The following is a 22,060-nucleotide window of genomic DNA, read 5'->3' on the forward strand; positions in this document are numbered from 1 at the left end:
ACTTGTTTTGTTGTTGTTGTTTTGTTTTTTGAGACAGGGTCTTGTTCTGTCCCTAAGGCTGGAGTGCAGTGGCACTGTCATAGCTCACTGCAGCGTTGAACTCCCAGGCTCAAGCAGTACCCCTTGTATTCTCAGCCTCCTTAGCAGCTGGGAAAACAGGGGCATTTCACCATGCCTGGGAATTAAAAAAAAAAAAAAAAAAAAAAAAAAAACTTGTAGAGACGGGATCTCCCTATGTTGCCCAGGCTGGTCTCAAACTCCTCGTCTCAAGGGATCCTCCTACCTCAACCTCCCAAAATCCTGGGATCATTAGAGCCTCCCAAAGTGCAAGAATTCCAGGCATGAGCCACTACTCCTGGTCTGTAATTTAATAGATATTCTTTTCTCTGTGGTCATAAAGAAAGCAAATTTTAATCCAGTGGAATAAGACAGCTAAGTAAAAATTTATAGAGATAACAGAAATAGTTTTCTCCCAATTACATTTTGGAAAATATAGGTCTAATTTTGAGTGTAGATATTTGGCCATATGGCATATTTCGATAAGAATACCTGAAGTGAGTGAGACAGGCAAAATAAAGAAGAAATAATAGTGAAGTATAAATGCTGTTAATAGAAGTTGAACTTAATAGAACAGACTGGTTTCTAAAAGCTGACATACTTCAAAATCCGAGGTTAGAAAATATTAATTGGCCATGTGACTAGTCACTACAAAATAATAGTTAGTTTTATGTTATTCAAGCACGTATTTACATGATTGTGCTGAAAAATCTTGAGTTGGGGCCAGAATTAATAGACTTCCAGAGACATCGTGTTCCTTCTAGTGGCTTTAATGTTGAATATATGAAGGCTGGTTCTGTCTAATAATTTATGCTTCCAAAGCTTCTTGAAGTCACTTTGACTTAACATGCTAAGCTAACTAAAGCCGTTGAGAATTTTACAGATTCTTATTGATGCCTAATAAAGTAATAACATAAATTTCTTCAGGTGGGTGCTAAGGCACAGTTATCTATTAGTGATGGGTTTCTCAGCCCCCAGCCCACCTCCTCCCTTCTTCATTTCTTCCCGCAAACTCAGTTCCTCTACAGACATGGTGTCTTTTCACCAGTTTTCAGGCCATTATCCTGCTTTCTGTGCTCAAGTTCTTTGTCCTCTTGTCAAGAATAGCAAAAAAAAAAAAATACCAGGCGTGGTGGCTTATTCCTGTAATCCCAGCACTTTGGGAGGCCAAGGCGGACGTATCACTAGAGACCAAGAGTTGGAAACCAGCCTGGTCAACATGGTGAAACCCCATCTCCACTAAAATACAAAAAAGCGTGGCTGTGGGCACCTGTAGTCCCAGTGAGGCAGGAGAATCACGTGAGCCCGGGGGGAGGGGGGTGGAGCCTGCAGTGAGCCAAGATGGCGCCACTGCACTCTAGTCTGGGCCACAGAGGGAGAATCTGTCTAAAAAAAAAAAAAACCCTATATCCAAAATCTATCTTTGAAACCCAGCAAATCATTTCATTTCTGTGGGCTTCCTTATCTTTTATGTAAATTTTGTCTTTTATGCAAAATGGAGAGAGTTTTGTGAATGAATCTCAGAAACAGGTTTGAAAGTTTCTCTGCACAATAGCAACTGCATACCTCTAGCGCTGCCACCCCGTTGTGGGCAGTGGGCTGGGCAGTGTCAGAGGTTGGGGTCTTTAGGAGCCATGGCTAAGTGGGGGATTGGACAGGACTGGTCCTCAGCTGCCTGTCTGAACCAAGAAGAATCCAGATTTTCTATCCTTGGCAAAGCAGCCTTGCAGAAAAAGTTTACTGAAATATCAAGTTCACTAAGAAGGTGGAGAACAAAATCTGGAAGCCAGAGGAGAGTATCTAAAATGGTAAGGTTAGAATCACAGGGTAGGCGCAAAAGGCAAAGCTTGGAGAGACCCATGAGGCATCTGGGGAGGGAGGAGGAGGCAGCCTTCCAGAGAAGCCTGTAACTGAGTCTCTGAGAGACGGGGAGAAAGCAGAAGATGCTGAGTAGGTTTGGACACGTTAGTCATGAGTCTTTCCTGATATCTCACCAATGAGTCCTTTGGGAGCTTAAATCTTTGAATTTTAGAACATGAAGTCTCTGTAGACTTTTGTCTAGCCCTTAGTTGCACATTTGAATGAGTTTATTGTCTACTGTGCATAAAAAGAAATGAAACAGGCCAAGTGGGAGTCCGGTGAACTGGGGAGTCCGTAACCAACAGGTAGAAGTTGCACGTGGGCTTCAGCTGGTGGGTAACATGTAGGACAACGTATAAAGTGGCCAGATAACCTAGGATTTCAAAAAGCGGTTGAACTACTTCTTACCTTCATATGAAATCTCTTTTTTAATATTGGAAGATGAATCAAGGAAATTGAGTTTGCATCCCTCAATCTAGCCAAATCTTTTGTTTTACTCAATAAAGCATAAAAGTTTAGAAAAGTAATCACGTCATAAATGTGTTTAATGTCAGAGCCTAGGCTAGACTGCAGTCTCTTGATTCTCAGTTTAGTCTTTTTCATAAATGATTATAAAGTTCAGGGAGGTTGTTTGTAAGTGAAGTAGGCTGGGAGGAAGAATTTCAAGCTATATTATTTGGTGAACTAGAGTAAAATGTAGCTCTGTAAAAATACCTCAAGTATTTAAATTTCCTTGAATTTGAAACTCAAATATTTTCACCAAACCCGTGAATAGTGAGTGATATATGAGAGAAGTTTTTTGTACTTACTAATTGAAATTACTTTCATAAAATAAACAGGAAAACACACTATTACTGAGTCTAAACATTAAGTTGCCTACAATGGAAATCTGCCTTTTCCTTGATAATGACATTTTATTTAAATAAAAGCAAATCCGTTTCTTAAAAACTCTGTAGAACTGTTTATGACAAATAAGGTTCGAAAATAATAAAGAACTATAAGTTTCTTCTTCTGTAATAATTTATTTACCTTAATTATGTTACTTGACAGTACAAAAAGACTTTTTTTTTTTCAAATGATGGTAGAATTAGCATTTAGTGCGGGGGAAAGTAGTGAGAGTATGTGATTTCGGGCATTTGAAAGTTTACTGTGACTGAATTGCTGAATTGGTTACACTTGTGATATATTTGTTTCTTTGATGGGCCCACCACAGTGCTAGGCACAAAGGCTACAAAAGTATAAACCTCATGTCTGTACACAAGAAGGTAATGTTAGTGAGACAAGGTCCACCTACAAAGTGAAATAAGTGACGTTCTCTTGAAGTGAGGCCTGTTTGTCCAGAAAGGTGACCAACTTGGCTGTAAAAGTGTGGGAAGTAGGAAGCATTCCAACTTCCTACTGAGGAAGATTATAAAATCTGTAATGCTAGGGGTCTTTTCAGGAGCCACCGAATAGACAATTATATATTTGTGAATGGTTTAAAGGTATAGTTTTGCTTACCATAAGGCAACAGGACTAGATAATTTATAGTTGTGACTTGTGTGGGTTTTTAATAATTTTTATGTTTTTAATATGATTTTAATGTGACTAATATCTTGGTTAAAATGGATACAGTGACAAATAGTATATAAAAAGTTGCAACCGGGTGCCATGGCTCATGCCTGTAATCCCAGCACTTTGGGAGACCGAGGTGGGTGGATCACTTGAGGTCAGGAGTTCGAGATCAGCCTGGCCAACATGGAGAAGCCCCGTCTCTACTAAAAATACAAAAATTAGCCAGGCATGGTGGTAGGCGCTTGTAATTCCAGCTATTCGGGGGGCTGAGGCAGTAGAATCGCTTGAACCCAGGAGGCGGAGGTTGCAGTGAGCCGAGATCACGCCACTGCACTCCAGCCTGGCAACAAGAGCGAAACTCCATCTCAAAAAAAAAAAAAAAAAGGGCCAGGCATGGCGGCTCAAGCCTGTAATCCCAGCTCTTTGGGAGGCCGAGGCTGGTGGATCACGAGGTCTGGAAATCGAGACCATCCTGGCTAACACGGTGAAACCTTGTCTCTACAAAAAATACAAAAATTAGCCGGGCGTGGTGGCGGTCGCCTGTAGTCCCAGCTACTCGGGAGGCTGAGGCAGAGAATCACTTGAACCCGGGAGGCAGAGGTTGCAGTGAGCCGAGATTGTACCATTGCCCTCCAGCCTGGGCAACAGAGTAAGACTCCATCTGAAGAAAAAAAAAAAAAAAAGAAGAGTTGCTAAACTAAGTAGTAATCAGGAAAGTGCAAAATAAAGGAAGATACCATTTTTCACCCGAATTATTTGGAAAAAAATAACTTACATTTGATAATAGAAATATTTTGGCCGAAGTATAGAAAATGCGTATGCTCTACATTGCTGGAAGGAATGTCAGTCTGGTGAGCCATTTCTTTGGATGATAGTTTGGCCATATTTGAATTTTTTAATTAATTATCCAACAATTTTATTTCTCAGTATCTGGTCTAGGATGCAAAGATGTTCACTGATACATTTCCCATAATAGCAAGCCTTGATAACACATAAATTTCTATCAATGGGAGAAAACTAAATAATTTATGATACAACCATTTTATGGAATCCTTTGCAGCCACTGACAAAATTTTAAGTAATTTATATTTCCTAAAATAGGACCTTGAAGACAATCTTGTGTGCCAAACAGACTCCAAGCTTTCCAGCTCTGAGTAGGAACTGGTGGGTGATGGTCAAGAGACACGTTAGCCTTATCTGAGCTGTTTCAATGTTTCACACGTCATATCATGTGAAATTAAAAATAATGAATGAATAAAAATTAAAATTAAATAACTAATGATTAAAACAGAAACTAGGGAAAGGCTGAGAATATTATTCTCTTGCCTTCCAATCTAATGGAAATATATCATTGATTAAGGACTGTTTTATTTAAGAGCTACACTTGGAAAGAATTTTTAGTTGCTCTGATCCAGTATCAATATTCTGTAGCTTACAAGAATATTCATTCATTTATTCATGCTTTCTGTCATTAATTCAATGTGTATTTATTTATTCAACACCAACTAGGACCCAGACACTGTGGATATGAAGGTGACCATAATGGTTGCTGTCATCAAGAAGCTTAGAGAGAGAGACAGAGACAGAGAGGCTTGCACTCTATTGAGAACAATCTTTAAGATAATTTAAACACCCGTATATGACCAGTACAGGATATGATGGGAGTACATGGGCTCAGAAACCTTCCTAGTAGCCCCTAACTCCCTTCTATAAACCACAAAACTTTGGCTTCCGAGTGACTTGTTTCCAAACGATGTGACATGATCATCCACCCATGGATTTTAGCCGGCCCTGCTGCAGAAACTCTCTCGAGACAGGCTTTGATTTAGCTATTTCTCTCTTTGGAGAGAGGTTTCCCCTTTCCCTTGTGACCCTAGTAATTAGATATAAGGCCAGTCTTCCTCAGAAAGCTTTCAAGGACAAAAAAACCTTGACCCAGCTTTCTTATGTCTTGTTTTCTTATATGTTTTTATGTTAAAACTTTACTGGGGAAAACCAAAGTATCTGTGTGCTTAATGTACTGTTTGCTAAAACACTGGTTTTCTCACAATATCAATAGGTAGCCTACAGAACATTTCAGACCCTTTAATGAGTAGTTGCATCATGAATCTCCAAAAGACATCGAAGCTTGTTTTACCTCACATCCCTTGGGTCTGTGGGTGATGCAGTTATTCTCTGGCAAATTCATATTTATATTTCATATTTATATATAAATTATAATTTATATTTGTATTAAAAATTATATTTATAGATATATTTTTATTCAAATTTATATTTCTTGTATAAAATACAAGAAAGCACAGTTTTGGAAATTCTTTTCAAATGTCAGTATGAAAATGTCAGTAATCACCATCTGTTCGAATCAAGTTTTCCTTCGTTACCTTAGGTAAACTACTATTAATATCGCCCATGCCCCATGACCAATATGTTTTTATTATTATTTTATTCCTTATAATGTGAAGTATCAAAACTGGGAAACTAGAGAAAAGGGATAATTTTGCTTGTTACTCGTAATGTCACCTGTAAGTTTATGTGTGTGCATATGTTCACATGAGCATAGCCACCACACGTGGTTTCATATATGTAAAGAATTTAATATTGTTTCGTATGATTTTTTGCTCTGCAGTCTTTATCATCACCATTTTAATTGAAGCACTATTTTCTTGTCAGTAATTTATGAATCATCTCCTTACTTGAAGGAGTTAGTTTCCTTCCAATCATCTCCTGTGGTAAAAACTGCAAAGAACGCTTTAACTTTCATTTTATTTTCATTATCATCAGACAGATCCCTCAAAGACTCATCCTCCTTTGAAACTGACTATTATAAACTCTTTCATGTACCTTACTGAAGATTACTCTTTAAACTACCCAGCCACCCCTGTGGTTTTAACAAATGGTTCCTTGACAAACACTGTTGTTTATTTCCCGTCCACTAACTCTAAAGGGGCCATAACAGCTAAATGTTGAACCAGTGAGACCGCTTTTAGGTGAACAAAATGAGACATTAATGGTACCCTTTCCAGGTGCACTTACAGACGATTTTCGTGAGGGGGCCATTATTTTAGTTAAAAATTTAGCTGATGGTATAGTCACCAATGCTTTCAGTAGTTTGGTAGAAATATGTTTGTAAATACAATATATATTTTATTGTATCATCTGATAGGAAGCCAACTTCTGATACTGATTAACCAACTAAGACTCCACCTTCCTTTTTTTTTTCCAAACCAGACTTGGCTGAACAAATAATTTCGTATACCTTTTCTACCAGCAGAAAAAAAAATAACGTACAAATCTCTTTGTTATTGAACTGATTTATTCAGAACTCAAACTCTGTCAAGTTTTAGTCATTCAGACTAGTGATTTGTCATGCTGGACCCCTGTTGACTTCAATAGGGATGACAGGCACCATATTTCAGAGGCCAAAGAAGAGACCCAGACCCAGTGAACGTGATATAGGGTTTAATGAGGGGATTTGCATAGGAGGTTTAATGAGGGGATTTGCATAGGGTGGTTCAGTGGCGATGGGCTGGATAGGAGAACAGCTACCATTTGTGAAAAGCATGCAGTAGTTTTTTGTTTGTGTTTTTGTTTTGAGACTGGGTCTCACTCTGTCACCCAGGCTGGAGGGCAGTGGTACAATCACGGCTCACTGCAACCTCCACCTCAAGCAGTCCTCCCATCTTAGCCTCCTGAGTAGCTGGGACTACAGGCACATGCCAGTATACCCAGCTAATTTTTTGTATTTTTGGTAGACAATGGATTTCACCCCATTGCCCAGGCTGGTCTCGAACTCCTGGGCTCAAGCAGTCTGCCCGCCTCAGCCTCCCAAAGTGCTGGGATTACAGGCATGAGCCACTGCACCCAGTCAAAAGCATGAAGTTTACATAGCATTTTCATTTACCACCTTCCAGCTAGCTACCTCCACTTGGCAACCTTCATTCAATCCAAAACAAAAGGCCTCAATCCCCTGTATGGCCTGGATTCTATGGGATGGGCTGGAGGTTCAGATGTTCCTCACTGGAAAAGAATGAATCTCTGGGTTGGCCATTCCTGGATTCCTTAACTTGGAACTCTGAACACACATTCTTAGCCCATAAGGTCATTCTCAGGGTGTGCTTCAGTTAAGTTTCTGCTATCAGGTACATCTGCCATACATGATTTTCTTAACACATATTTATTGAGCACCTATTATTTGCCAGGCAGTATTCTAGCCCTAGGAATACAGTCATGAACAAGACAGACAAAAATATTTTCTTGGCTGAGGTGGGTGGATCACGAAGTCAAGAATTTGAGATCAGCCCGACCAACATGGTGAAACCCCGTCTCTACTAAAAATACAAAAATTAACCAGGCCTGGTGGCATGTGCCTGTGATCCCAGCTACTTGGGAGGCTGAGGCAGGAGAATCGCTTGAACCTGGGAGGTGGACGTTGCAGTGAGCCGAGATCACGCCACTGCTCTCCAGCCTGGATTACAGAGCGAGACTCCATATCAAAAAATAATAATAATTTCTTAATGGAGTTTACATTCTAGTGGGAGGGGAAAGGCAATACATAGAATGTGAGAAGGTGATCACTGCTGTAGAGAAAATAATAAATCAAAGAAAACCGAAAGGAATGCCATGAGTGGAAGGAGGTTGCCAATTTAAATAGGGCCATCGTGGAGGACCTTACTGAGAAGGTGACAAATGAGGAAAACCCTGAGGTAGGAGAGACAGTAGGGCACACTTGAATTTAAGGGAAGAACCTGCCTGGTGAGAACAGCAGCAAGGACCAATAATTCAATATTATTGGGAATTATGTCTACTAGGAAGACCACTGAAATTAGGAATTAGGAAACGTGGGCGTTAGGGTGAGCTCCTGGTATATCCACCTGTGTGGGCATTAGCAAGTCACTTAGCATCTCTAGCATTCAAGTGTAAAATACAAGGATGGGCCTGGGAAATTGAACCATTTTGGAGTTTCTTACCCACTCAACTATATGTTTAATAAAAATTGAGTCATTAAGAGGCCGTTAGATGGATGTAGAAGAAAGGGAACCCTTGGTGGGAAGGCAAATTAGTACAGCCATTATGGAAAGCAGTATGGAAGGTCCTCAAAAAATTAAAAATAGAACTACCAGCAGTCCCACTACTGGGTATATATTCAAAGGAAATGAAATCAGTATATCAGAGCAATATCTGCACTTTCATGATTGTTGCAGCACTATTCGTAATAGCCAAGATCTGGAATCAGCCTAAGCATCCATCAGTGGATGAATGAATAAAGGAAATATGGTATATATACATAGGGAATACCATTCAGCCTTAAGAATAAGAAAATCTTGTAATTTGCAACATGGATGAACCCACAGGACATTATGCTAAGTGAAATAAACCAGGCACAGAAAGACAAATACTACATGATCTCACTTACATGTGGAATCTAAAAAAGTCAAACTCTTAGAAGCAGAGATTAAAAGAGTGGTTACCATGGAGAAGGTGAGGTTTAGAGAAATGATGATCAAAGGATACAAAATTTTTGTTGAATGGGAGGAACAACTTCAAGAGCCCTAGTGTCCAACATGGCGACTATTGTTAATGTATTGTATACTTGAAAAAAAAAATGAAGTAAAAATGCTACTTGCTTGAAAAAAAAAAAAAAGGCTAGATAGCATTTAGCACATTTAATTCACAAAGCAGGGAAATAATGTGATGCATTTAAGAACACTTCCCATCACAAATGCTTACAATAAAAGGGTTCAGTACTTAAATGTTAAACTTCAGTAGTCTGGAAAATGTAATTACACCAATGCCTCATTTCCTGAAACTGATCCGTGGGATGTGACTAGATGTGATAAGGTAAAAAAGATGTGACGATAACAGATTTCATTTTTTCTTTTGAGTTTTATTTTATTTTTATTGACATATTTGTACATATTTATGGAATAAAGTATGGTGTTTCAACACATGTGTACATGCTCCTTAAAACCATTCTTTGCGGTGCCTTCAAGATGGTTTTGCTTAAGTAGCACGTGATGGTGAGTAGCACTGTTCATATTAGGCAAGTTTCTCTTTAGTTTGATCATTTCAACATTTGGTGTGATGTACTCTGTGCCTGCTTTTTTAAAACTGAGATCAGATAATAATGTATTTGTTGCCACCTGAATGCACAAGCAAGTCAGGAGGCTGATGCCTCCTCAGAGCAGAGCAAGATAATGCTGCTTTTCGCGTGTTACTTTCATGGTCTATTATGTGTTTTTGTATTGTTTTATATAAATATGCTTTGCATAGAGTCACAAACAAAAGTAATGAATAGCTATATACATACAGAGAGTCAGTTCCCTGTATATTTACATATTTTGGATAATCTATGTTGATTAAAATCCACAGGCCTCAGATTGTCTTTGCAATAACAGTCCCTCATCTAGGAAAGGAAGAGTTTTAGAATATTCTTGACAATAGATTTTTCTACTTGGTAGCACTTTACAGCCATTTCTAGTAAAGAAGCACACTTTATCTTTCTCCAGATTGAAATGTTTTTTCTTTTCTGTTGAGGTAGGTGACACCGCAACTAATTGGTTATCACAAGGGCCATTTGAGGAAGGCATCACCATCACGTGATACTTAAGCAAAACCATCTTGAACGCACCACAAAGAATGGTTTTAAGGAGCAGTTTAAGTGAAGTAAATCAGATTCAGGGTCACTCATTACTCAAGTTCTACCTGACACTGCTGAGCTGGAAAGCAAATTATCTGAGTCACCATAATCTGAGGGGATTTTTGTGTTACATTTTGCTGTCTCTCTGTTTTTGCAACAACAAAGTTCTAAGTTGATCTCAAATAAATTACAATTTTAATTTTATATAACAAGGGAATCTGTATTAACATAAATGATTGAAATCACTTCTTCCTACAGAGAAGGGAAGGAGTAGGAGGGAACGAACATTTTTGCATCCTTACTATGCCCCAGATTCTGGGCTCACTAAGTAAGTAAGTAAGTGTGCCGTCTCATTTAATTTCACTAGAGCATACCATTATTTTTTTTTTTTTTTTTTTGAGATGGAGTCTCGCTCTGTCACCCAGGCTGGAGTGCAGTGGCACAATCTTGGCTCACTGCAACCTCCTCCTCTCGGATTCAAACAATCCTCCTGCCTCAGCCTCTCAAGTAGCTGGGATTACAAGCATGTACCACCACGCCCAGATAATTTTTCTATTTTTAGTAGAGATGGGGTTTTGCCATGTTGGCTAGGCTAGTCTTGAACTCCTGGTCTCCAGTGATCCTCCCACCTCAGCCTCCCAAAGTGCTGGGATTATAGGCATAAGCCACCGCACCAGAACACATTATTTCTATTTTTAAATGGGGAAGTGAGCCTCAGAGACATCACACAAATCATATGTTAGGATATATCAAAAACCTTCAAAATTTCTGTGCTTTTCCTAAAAGCATGCTGACTGTCTAGTAACCTATCCTACTGCTGTTGTTAATATTCACCTGACATAAAACTCAAGAACAGCACTTTGGCTGCAGTAGAGTCAGGGTAATCCAGGATACAAGGAGCCTGTCTCTTCTCCCCACGTGCTCTCGACTTCTGCATAGTGAGATTATTCAGGCCGAGTCTCACTTGGGACTGAGCCACCACCTGTACAATTCCTATCTTAATAACAGCAACTAGTGCCTAAACCTTGGAAAGGAATAATACTCTCAGGCTAAATTAGAAAGTCACATGCCAATTTACAATTGTGTATTCCAGGACAAAGACTGTGAAAAGGTTTTTGCATGTCTTTTATGATAATTAGTTTCACTGAGTAGACTATTTCATAGCCCAGGAAGTCACTGTGTGACCAAAGAATCAGAAATAGAAACTTTGGCACCACTAAAGGATAGTTGTCTACTTAACAGATTATGATGTGATCTCCTGATGACTTTTCCAATCTGGAGAACCAGAAATGATTGCTTATACTCAGAGCTCCATCTCATAGATAGTGCTATAGAAAGAAAATTCCTTTTCTCTCAACTCTTCTTTTTTTTTTTTTTTAACCCTTTGGTAACACCCAACCCCTGAGTACCTGTGGCCTGTGTACCTGTTTGATCTGTGAATTTTGAGTTTTAAGTATTCCACCCTGAAAAGTGCAAAACCCCTTCTAAACTGAGCAGAAGAATTTGGCTTCATTATACTTTCAATGTAGCCTTTGTACAATCCTTTCTTGCTTCCTGCTCAGAATGGCGTTTTGGAATATCGATATCTCACACTGAAAAACCTAGACATCTGTATGACCCTTTTGGTGAAAAATCCACCAACTGACCCCTAGCATGGTTTCAACAGTTCAGAAGCCTTTTTCTAGCACTTCTTAAGCCGAATTCAACTTAACCTAACTAGTGACTGTGCATGTTTGTGTGTGTAGATGACAGAGGTCCAGAGGAACCAACTTAAGAACTGTAGTCACATTTTATAAGTGAAAGCATTATTGCTGCCACAAGAACCTGACAACATTTTGTGATGTGATGCTGTTAATACCATAAGCCTGAAAAGAGTGGGGACTGTCTTGACACTTAGATTCACTTCCTGCAAAGAGAAAACAGATTCTGATTTAATTATCTTATGGCCGTCTATATTTGTCTGTTTTAGAGATGAGACTACTTTTATCATAACAAGAGGTTGTTTCAAATCAAAGTAACTGTTTTTAAAAAATACCTTCAATATATTCACTTGGCTTTTAAAAATGTCAGTTTGAAGCATCCCTTAGCAGTCATGTAAAACAATTTTATATATATGTATGTATGGTATTTATAAATTATATATATATGGCTTGAATTATTTTCAAAACTTTGTAATTATCAGCAGAAAACAGATCTCAGATGGAAAACAGTAACCTTAGAAAGCAGAGATCTAAACTCTAGAAACTTGTGTTTGTTCTGTTAAAAAATGACAATGTTTTTGTCCAAAAATAAAATGAAAAGGGCCTTTAGAGTCAGAAAACCAGGACTTGGATCAATTGCATGACCATGGGCCAATCGTTTACCACCCTGAAGGACTGTTGCCTCATTGAAAAAATGGTTATACAGGTTGAGTGTCCCTTACCTGAGATGCTTGGGACTATAAGTGCTTCAGATTTCAGATTTTTTGGGATTTTGGAATATTTGCATTCCACTTACCAGATCAACATCCCAAATCTGAAAATCCGAAATCTGAAAATTTTTGAGTACTGATGTGACACTCAAAAAAAATGCTCATTGGAGTATTTTGGATTTCTGATTTTTGGATTTGGGATACTTAACCTGTAATAGCAGTACTCACCTCTTTGAGTTCTTGCATGTTTCAAATGAGCCATGGGTATGAAATACTCAGCATAGAGTACACACACATGACCTTTGACAGGGTCTCTCCCCCTGTGTACACTCAAGTCCTCAGACACTTTTTTGATTGTTTTAGTTCCTCCACTTGTCTTTTCACTGCTGAATCCCTAGAACCTAAAATAGTACTTGCCACTTCATAAGTGCACAAAAAGTACTTGTGGGAGGCAGGAGGACAGAGGGCAGGTAGGTGGGTTCTTGTTTTGTCTGATTTCCCCAGTATCCGAGTCTCCTGCTCTCTGCCTGGTCCCTTCATATTTATGACTTGGTAGCACTACTTGCCTAAGAGCTTGGTTTCTGTTTCACTCCTGGATTACTGTTTCATGAGTCAACCATCTGGCTCTCAAACACCACAGCTCCCCAGCAAGCCCATCACCTTCCCAGGTGAAGTCCATGTTCCTTAGAAGTCACTCCCATCTCTAGATCTGGCTGGTGTGCCCTTTGATTAGGCACAGCTATACTCTGTAAAGGCAAAGGGTATCATTATAATCATAGTCAGAAAAAGTGAGGGTTGTAGACGGTGGTAGTCATTAGTAGTCTTTACCAAATATTTCTCCCCCTTTCTGGGTACATAAAAGAGTTGCACTCCCCTGACCCCTTCTAGACAGATATGGCCATGTGAGTTGCTTTAACGCCAACTTGTGAACATGAACAGACATGTCACTCTAAGCATAAGTGTTAAGAGGGGGATTCGCCATGTCCCCTTTGCCTGTCTTGTTCAGCTTGGAAGCCAGTTTCCGTGAAAAAATATTAGTATCACCATTGTGGGGGTAGCATTCCCTTGATCCAGGTCAGGAACATGGGGTTCTTCCCAGCTGTGCTGCTCCCTGCCTGTTTAGGCCTCACCAGGAAAGTGTGGATTCTACAAGGATAGGAGATCAGGGGTCCATTCTCGGATGCTCCAGACTGAAGTGTACATGACCTTCAAGTCCTGATATTGAGAATCTTTCTGATGCCAGTACTTTATCTTTGACAAGTCATTCATGTATGATTTAAGAAAAGAGCTGAACAATTAATAAGTAGGATGATATTTGTATATAGTATCTCAGAGATTACCAGAGGAGTTTTAATTTGACTTCCAAAGTTTGAGTTGGAATTTTACATTTCTAATTTAGATTTGATAATTTTTCAAAGCTTCAGAAATAATAGGAAATTTACCAAGACCAGAAACCTCAAGTCAATTGTATCAAGATAAATGCCAATGAGAGAGGGGAAGAAACATACATAAGCTTTACAAAAAACAGACATTTTCACACAGAGATACGCACACAGACATGTGATCCATGTATAAACCTTTTCTACTAAGCAAAATAGAAACCAAAAATTGTTTAAATTACATTAATAAATAAGAAGAAAAGAAAAACCAGATTTAATGCCAGGCCATTCCAGTTTTGCTCCAGCCTGTGTCTCCTAAACAGCTTCAGGTGACTTCTGTGGTCTTCCATCTCCTATTTGAAAATGTGTTGTTGAACTAGATGACACCTACAGCCGTGGAATTCAGAAGCCTATTGTCACTTTAAGGTGAGTGGGAACACATTTTGTTCTAGCTAGAAGACCAATTTAAATTAAACTGGAACATTTTGAAAAAAAATAAGCTTATTGATTCACTTATGCCTGACTCCTTCAAAACATCTTTTGAGTTAGGTTATGACAAGAGACATAAAAATAAAGTTAATAATAACATTGAATACAAAAATTAGGTTCCAAGAAAGTACAAGAATGTGAGTACACTTGCTGAAAGGGAAAACACAACTGTGATCACATGTCAGATATGGCTGTAGGTTTCTTGAAAGTCAAAGTCAACGCAAAAAGTTTACCTATGACACTTGTATAGCTTTTAGGAAAGTCCAAAGTTTTCTGAATGTTAAAGGCATTTTAAAAGACTCTCCATATGGCACATTTTAAAAAAAAAAGGAGAAAAGAAAGAAAACCTAAAGAAAAAAATAAGCAATGTCTGTGAATAGGCATTTCACAGAAAGAGGAACCTAAATGGGTAGTAAATATTAAAAGATGCCCAAACTCTTTCAAAATTAGGAAAATACTTATTAAATCATTGATAAAGTGTCAGTCTATAATCATCAGATTGACAAAAACTAAAAAGTTGCATAACATCAACTGCTGGTGAAGATATATAGAAATGGAATCCTTGATACCTTGCTGGTGAGAATATAATCTAATAGAGCTATTTGGGAATATAATCTCACTGAGTTTGCTGAGATTTAGTAGGGATATACCCGACAATCCAACAATTCTACTGCTGAATATACCCTCCACGAATCACTCGGGTGCTCAAGGATAAGGTGTGTTCATGTTCATGGTAGAGCTGTTACTGTTAGTAGACTTACCAATGTATGAATAGCATGGCATGTGATGGAATGTAAAAAGCAATCACTTATGCTTATATGTAACATCATGAGTAGATCTCTAAAAACAGTGTTGAATAAGAAAAGTTAGAAAGATACTTATGCCACAGTATCATCTATGTAAATTAAGCACAGTGAATGCCAAAATTTTTCACATCTCTGTGTGTGTGTGTGTGTGTGTGTGTATGTGTGTGTAAAAGGTAGAATGGATGAACATATATATTATAAATATTATATATTTCATATATATTATAAAAGCTGACTATGGTTGGAGGGGGCTGTGAGATTAGAGACAGAAGATAATAGAGAAAAAAGTAAAACCAAAGTAAATGAAACAAAATAGAAGCATTCTGTAGCTTGATGACGATAAAATGTCGTGCAGTTCATGATCATCTTAAATTTTCTTATCAAAAGTCCATATTTAAAAAATTTTTCTGAACATTTAAAAGTTGAGGAAAAAACAAAATTAAGAACATGTGAACAATACCATAAAAACACCAACTCTATTTGAGAGCCTTCATGAAAGCTCAACTTTATTTTGGTATGAAGACCACTGAGAAAAGAAGACAAAGCATCTTTGAAATTAACCATATAAGCCCCTGGATAAAATAGATTCTAATTTATATAACTTTATAAAGTAAGGGGCATCTTCTAATGCGTAGTGTCGGGAAAATTTCTTTGTGATTAGATAGCTGGCTGCATGATGAGCATGCCCAGACACTCAGACAAAGAGGAACTGGATCATTCGATGGAGCGGAATAGACTGTGCTCAGAAATGACCTTCACAAGAACTTTAGATGTTGATTACCTTAGTTGAAAGGGCTCCAAGCAGGAACAGTCATTAATTTTGGAAAAATTCAATCAATGATGTTTTTCACTTCTTTCAGCTGCTTCACACAGACTGATTATTTCCTTTTAAAGCCTTGAGTTTTTCTGCCAAATTCTAATGTAGTAGAATGATAGCCCTTTCCAAGTGAGTGGGGGACCCTCACTTGTTGAACCTTGATCCCCAAAATCGGAGTCCCTTTTCCATCTTTTCCCTCTACTTTTGCTGTAAGGCTTAAATTCCGAATTCGAGTAACTAAATCCAATGATGAAGTCATAATACAGCTATCTAGACTGGAAGTTCTTCTGCTCTGAGTGGTTCATTATTATAATTCTGTATTTGTGTTTAGCCTTATTTAAATCCCTTCTGTTGGGGTTTAAATCCACTACTTGTCATTCTTCTATCCTAATAATCACTCATGTATTCATTTGACAAATATTTGTGAAATGTCCTTTATATGCGGGTTACATAGGAAGTACTCATTCCTAAATATTTTGTTATTTAAACTTGCCAGTTTTGGTGGATGCTGTAGTTGGCGACCCAGATACTCCTTCAGAGCCAAAGTACTCTTTCCGCCAGCTGCTGGAATTGGTGGAAGCTGGCAGCCCTCAGCTGCATCCCTTCTGGAAAATTGCCTTTGGCCAAAGGGAGCTGCCTCACACGAGGTCATGCTTCCTCCCTGGGCAGCCCACATCCAATGTCTGGCCACTGAGACTCATCCCCACTGCTTCAGTTTGGGCCAGTTCTGAAGGGCATCCCGGCTCAGGACTCCAACATGCCCCTCCCACCTGATCCTTCTTCCTTCACTGCTGTCATAGTGGTTTTGCCCAGAGCACACCCCAGTGGCACTCCCCACAGATCTCCATCTCACAGTCAAACCTCCATGGAAGCAAATCTAAGTCAGAGTAAACCACAGCATCACTTGTCACAGCCAATCTTCACAGTCCCTGCTATTTCTATTAATATAATCATTTTTAGTATCCAGAGAAACAGTGGATATTTTGGCTGCCAAAATATCCATTGCTTATCAGATGCCAGACATCCAAAAACAAAACAAAATCTCTGACATTTTCCCCCAAAACTTTGCAACTAACTTAAAGCATGTGAGTGATTCTCTGCGTCCAGATTATATTTAAAGAGAGTAATAAGATTAATGCTGTCTGCTAGTATCTTTTGAAAAGCAAACCATCATTAACCGGTCCAACCAAATGTTGCCAATTGATGCCTTCTCCATTGACCAACTTTCTGGGGAAAAAAAAAGTATAGCATATTAGACTTTAGGTAGACTTACTGGTAAATTGTTTCACTAATGAGCAAAGCAAACATTGGTAAGTGGCAAACCATTCACCTGGGTGTCTTTGTTTGTATTATGCAAATGAACTACTTCCTCTTGTCTCAGCTGTATTCTGCTTACTTATAGTGAAGTTTAGGGCTGGGCCAAGAGAGGGTGAGAGAGCTCCACCCTGGAAGGCCCTTGCAAGATAAACAGCAGTTTGAGCAGGGGCACTCTTTGCTTTATTTGTAACCTATTGCGACACTGGGTTTCCAGACATCGTTTACTGATGTTTATTTGTTTGGGGGGATTTTTTGGGGTATGTGCTTGAGGAAAATGAATAAAAATCTAATACCTTTTCCTGTGGTAGAAAATTAAAGACTTTCTTTAACTTTTTTGTTAGAAATAATTATTTTATTTATGCTGAACTCCAGGGAAAACAGGATATGAAGTCCCAAAACAGTTCTGCTTTCTTTCTGAATATTTAATTCAGTTTATCAAATATTTATTGAGCATCAAATCTATATGAGGATTCTCCACACTTGGGGTACACCAGTGAACAAAACAGACACAAGCCCTGCCCTGAGTTCTACTTTCTTTGCTCTACTACCCTGTGGGAGAGAGAAGGAGGCGTGAGGGAAGGATGCAGAGATGATGTGCAGCGTATTTCCAGGTTTTCAGCACAGGCCTGCTTTTAATTATTCTGTCCTGTTCTCAGACCACATAACTCACTTATGTCCTTAGATTATATGGTCACTTTTATTTTGACTAACGAAACGTGATCTTTGGTGTAAATAAGACTGAAAATTCTCACTTCTTCATCTGAAAATATTGCTGGGGAGACGAGGGGCTGAAAGGTGAAGGGAGGGAACTGGTATTTATTGAGCATTTAGTACACTCCATGTGTTTTACATGACATGCATTTAATCTGCACAATCTGCAAGTTGGATATGACTTTTGTCCCTCCTTTATGTATGAGAAAACTGAGACTGAGAGGTTGACGAAATAACTTTGCAGAGATCACACAGGAAGTAAGGCACTGACCCGGAACGGAGCTCAGGGCCCCTGCCTTCTCCCGTGAGGTGCTGACTCTGCAGGAGGCTCGCGGGTAGAAGTATCGCACTTCCGGTCTACTGAACTTGTCAGCATACCTAGAGCTTGAGAAAGAATTTTTTTAATTCGGTGAACACTTATGCGGGTTTTGAAACCAGTGTGCTTTAAAATGAACTTGAGCAATAGAGCCTCCTGGGCCTAAGAAATTCAGAAGAAAAATATTGCAAAGATTTGTGTAATGGTTAAGCCTTTCTTCATGATGATAGCCACAAACCTCCCCAGAGGTCATCTGTTGTGGCTCTTAGATTCATCTACAGAAGCTTCTCCCAGAGAATACGCACGAGGTTTTCTGTGCATCCTACCCATCCAGCCACTTCTCTCCCATGTATCTTTGAACTGGGAACAATTCCACACTTAAATAGGGAAGTGTGACGAGAAAAGACTGATGATAACAGGTGAGGCTGCTCACCAGCGGCTGCTTTGGTGGGCTGGGAAACTTGTTTTGGAGAAGTTATTTGAACTAGTAATTTATTTCTATTAAAAATGAACAACTCTGAATACCACCGTAGATTTATATTGCTTTGGTATTTAAAAATTTTTTGTTCTTTCTCCTTCTAATAAAATTTAAGGCTAAATATCTGTCTCTAGGGAAAAGAAGTTATTCAGTCATACTGGAGAGGAATATGAAGGGGAAGGCTTGAACTGTAGTCAGTCCGATACTTAAATCTGCTGATAGCATGTGTTCATTACTCTTCAGTCTTAAAGCTGGAAAATTAATGAATTTTCTGAAGCCAAAGGAAGGCGAACTTTTATTTTTCATGGGAGAATTAAAATATTAACATCTATACAGTATTATTTGTTTACCTTTATGTATCTTAATTTGTTCCACAAAGAATTTGGAGTGGCTTATAAGGATTGTTAGCTCAACAGTGGGATAGATTGATGGATAGAGATATAAATAAAAATTAGTATCATTGTATGATTTTTGTTATGGTATGCTATGCAATTATTGACATTAAGCTGATATTCCTAAAAGCAGAAGCAAAGAAGAATACTGTATATTATGTCATTCATATTTTGTCCTGAAAGAATAAAATTCTTCAGTGAAGCAAAGATTTTCCTGACACTTAGGTCTGACAAGGACATTTTATCTGACATGGCCAGTGTTTTTCGATGACATTCTGACAAAAAAAGTGAAGGCAGGTGTCATGGGAAACTTTTTAAAATTTTCCCTAAATGCAAACTGAGGATATAATGACCAAGTCCAACTCAATGGAAGCAATGTTCTGGATAAATTAGAAAGTGTGTGGTCAACATACACAACTTGCTAGTAGTCTACCTTAATTTCCAGAGTAAGGATACCAAAATCATAGCCCATGGCCCAGCAGCTTTCTCACCCCAACTTAGAGTGTGTGGATCCATCATAGAACTCTTTTTCTGCTTAGACCAAACTGGACTCAGATCCATTTCAAAACAGTGCTCTTGGTCTTCACTACCAATGAATTAGAGATGGAAAAAACTGAAGGCTGTTTTTTATCATGACAGAACCCTCTAGGGCATCAATATGCACTTCAAGAGACAGCACAGGCCTCTGAAGTTATACACACCATTATCTGTGTAGGTCTCTCGAAGTGTTTTTCCAGTGTGGGACTTCAGAGCTTTCAATCCATGAAAGAGTCACCGTCAGGAGTGCATTGACCGCACGTCCTTTAAACACTTTTCTTTAATATTTGTGTCAAGAGCTTTCACTAAAAGGTGAGCAGCAAACAGTTCAAAGGCATCTTCTGGCAAGAGTCTGGGCCCAGTGTTCTGTGCTGTTAATCAAAAGCAGAGCTGTATGAACTAAAAGATCAAAGCGCACCATCCACCGACACACTCTTTAGAACTTAGAGCCTCTCCCAGGCTGGCACCTGGCATCCACCTGCACCTGGTGAGGGTGGGGTAGAACCTCTGCAGGACCAATCAAAAATACTTCTGCAGTGTCTACTGGGTGCCAGAAAATGAGGATATGGTGTTGAACAGGTGCTTGTCCAGATTGGCCCTAGGCTAATAATTACACTATAAGTAATTACTATTTTGGTCTTTTTGTTTGTATTTATTTTTATTAATATACAACAATTGTACATATTTTGGGGGGATATGTGATATTTTGATACCTGCATACAATGTGTAATGATCAAATCAGAGTAATTGAGATACTGTCACCCCAAACATTTATCTTTTCTTTGTGTTGGGGACATTACAGTTCTTTGCTTCTAGCTACTTTGAAGTGTACAATACATTTTTGTTAACTATAATTTGCCTACTATTCTATCAAATACTAGAACTTATTCCTTTTATCTGACTATACTTTTGTACCCCTTGACCAACATCTCTTCACCCCCACTAATCACTATGTTTGTTATTTGCTGTGAAGGGTAAGGACAGCTGGACTTGTCCTTAAAAGTGGGCTAAGTAAGCCGAGGAGGATGGATCATGAGGTCAAAAGATCGAGACCATCTGGCCAACATGGTGAAACCCCGCCTCTACTAAAAATACAAAAACTAGCTGGGCGTGGTGGCGCACGCCTGTAGTCCCAGCTACTTGGGAGGCTGAGGCAGGAGTATTGCTTGAACCCAGGAGGTGGAGGATGCAGTGAGCCGAGATCATGCCACTGCACTCCAGCCTGGGCAACAAGAGCAAGACTCCGTCTCAAAAAAAAAAAAAAAAAAAAAAAAAAAAGGTGGGCTAAGTATCTTCCAGAACACAAATAAAAAAGAACAGACATGTTTCCAAAATTCTCACCAAGTATAGCCAAGTATACGGTATTGATTTTCATAGTCTTTTACAGATTGATAATCATCTTATTAGTTTAGGAATAAATACGTTTTTTATATTATAAGCAGATCTCTATTTATCTTGCCGGCTTAGGACTATAGAAATATGTTCGTTATGACTTTGGTCATAAAATTTTTTTTGGTGGAATTCAGAGAATAGATTGCTCACACAATCATCACAAGTAGATTCATTAAAGTTACTTTTAAATATTTAATAGTTACCATCAGATAAATCGGCAAGTGGACAACTTTTAAGGAATTCAGTGTTTCATAATTTTACGATGGTTAGAAGCATCTTATAGCAATGGCAATAAAAATGTGTGGTGGCTGTCATCTGGTGCTTTCTATCTCTCCATGGAGTATGAGAAACCTGCACTGAAAAGGAAAAAGAAATGTCAGAGAGTTGAGAATAGAACACATCAAAATTATTACTGTGATTTGTCCTCTTTACACAAAAGCAGAGAAAGCCTCTGACAACTGCCTACGTTGACTAATTTAGTGCTTGAAACTTTTAACCACAAACAGATATCCAAAGTGCACTACCCATTTGAAAGGAAGACGGTAGGGTCGGACTGTCTGGATTTGGATCCAACTCCTTCACTTACTAACTGTGTGGACCTGGGCACAGATCAGTTTCCTTACCTGTGTAAGGAAAACCCTGTGCCTCAGTTTCCTTATCTCTATATTGAGGTTAGTAATAGACCAGCCTGAGCAACATAATGAGACCCCCGCTCTATAAAATAAATTATTTTTAATTAGCTGGCCATGATGGCACATGCCTATGGTCCCAGCTACTCAGGTGGCTGAGGCAGGAGGATCCCTTCAGTCCATTAGGTCGAGGCCGCGGTGAACTGTGATCATGCCACTGCACTCCAGCCTGGGTAACAGAGTGAGACCCTGTCTCGGAAAAAAAAAAAAAAAAAAAAA

General features: G+C 38.8%; 1 protein-coding gene and 1 long non-coding RNA gene across 5 annotated transcripts in view; one reads left to right on the forward strand and one right to left on the reverse strand.

Annotated features, from left to right (window-relative positions):
- Positions 1–22,060, forward strand: part of DLGAP1 (DLG associated protein 1) — an 830,806-nt gene that overhangs the window by 431,886 nt on the left and 376,860 nt on the right. The window lies entirely within an intron of this gene.
- LOC108526917 (uncharacterized) overlaps positions 21,184–22,060 on the reverse strand; it is a 54,337-nt gene continuing 53,460 nt past the window's right edge. The window contains exon 5 of the long non-coding RNA XR_001884637.1: positions 21,184–21,508. This is a non-coding gene — a long non-coding RNA (uncharacterized LOC108526917). The remainder of the gene's footprint in view (positions 21,509–22,060) is intronic.

This window comes from Rhinopithecus bieti, unplaced genomic scaffold, assembly GCF_001698545.2.
Source record: "Rhinopithecus bieti isolate Rb0 unplaced genomic scaffold, ASM169854v2 scaffold_3856, whole genome shotgun sequence".
In the NCBI taxonomy this organism is placed as follows: domain Eukaryota; kingdom Metazoa; phylum Chordata; class Mammalia; order Primates; family Cercopithecidae; genus Rhinopithecus; species Rhinopithecus bieti.